Source organism: Egretta garzetta, unplaced genomic scaffold, assembly GCF_000687185.1.
Source record: "Egretta garzetta isolate BGI_Z169 unplaced genomic scaffold, ASM68718v1 scaffold1486, whole genome shotgun sequence".
Lineage (NCBI taxonomy): Eukaryota > Metazoa > Chordata > Aves > Pelecaniformes > Ardeidae > Egretta > Egretta garzetta.
The window spans coordinates 1-827 of NW_009259893.1; the positions used below are offsets into that span (position 1 = coordinate 1).

Sequence of the window (827 nt, forward strand, 5' to 3'; positions counted from 1 at the left end):
CCCTAATTAGGTCCCCACCGCCTAACGAACCCCACCAGGGTCCCCCACCGCCTAACGAACCTTAATTAGGGCCCCCCCACCTAACCAACCTTAATTGGGTCCCCCACCGCCTAACGAGCCTTAATTGGGTCCCCACCACCTAACGAAGCCACCAGGGTCTCCCACTGCCTAACGAACCTTAATTAGTGCCCCACCACCTAATTAGCTTTGATCTCAGGGTTCCCACCACCTAACGAACCCCGCCAGGGTCCCCCACCACCTAACGAATCTTAATTAGGGCCCCACCACCTAACGAACCTTAATTGGGTCCCCACCGCCTAACGAACCTTAATTAGGTCCCCAGTGCCTAATGAACCTTAATTAGGGCCCCACCACCTAATTAGCTTTGATCTCAGGATCCCCACCACCTAACGAACCCCACCAGGGTCCTCCGCTTCCTAACGACCCTTAATTAGGTCCCCACCACCTAACGAACCCTGTTGGGGTCCCCCACTCCCTATCGACCCTTAATTGGGTTCCTGTCACCTAACGAACCTTAATTAGGTCCCCACCACCTGACGAACCCTGTTGGGGTCCCCCACCACCTAATGACCCTTAATTAGGTCCCCACCACCTAACGAACCTTAATTGGGTTCCCCACCACCTAACGAACCTTAATTGGGTCCCCACCACCTAACGACCCTTAATTAGGTCCCCACCACCTAACGAACCTTAATTGGGTCCCCACCACCTGACGAACCCTTTTGGGGTCCCCCACCACCTAACGAACCTTAATTGGATTCCCACCACCTAACGACCCTTAATGAGGTCCCCACCACCTAACGAAC

At 54.5% G+C, this 827-nt stretch overlaps 1 long non-coding RNA gene across 3 annotated transcripts; it reads right to left on the reverse strand.

Annotated features, from left to right (window-relative positions):
• Positions 1 to 93: 93 nt before the first annotated feature.
• On the reverse strand, positions 94 to 827 carry LOC118452438. 3 transcript variants are annotated; one of them, XR_004842198.1, is made up of 3 exons: positions 526 to 821; positions 230 to 375; positions 94 to 139 (listed from the first exon to the last, which is right to left on the reverse strand). It is a non-coding gene; the product is annotated as an uncharacterized LOC118452438 (long non-coding RNA). The 3 variants fall into 3 exon arrangements; XR_004842197.1 differs by lacking the exon at positions 94 to 139 and adding an exon at positions 162 to 197 and having other exon boundaries at positions 260 to 375; XR_004842196.1 differs by lacking the exon at positions 94 to 139 and having other exon boundaries at positions 289 to 375; positions 526 to 730; positions 761 to 827.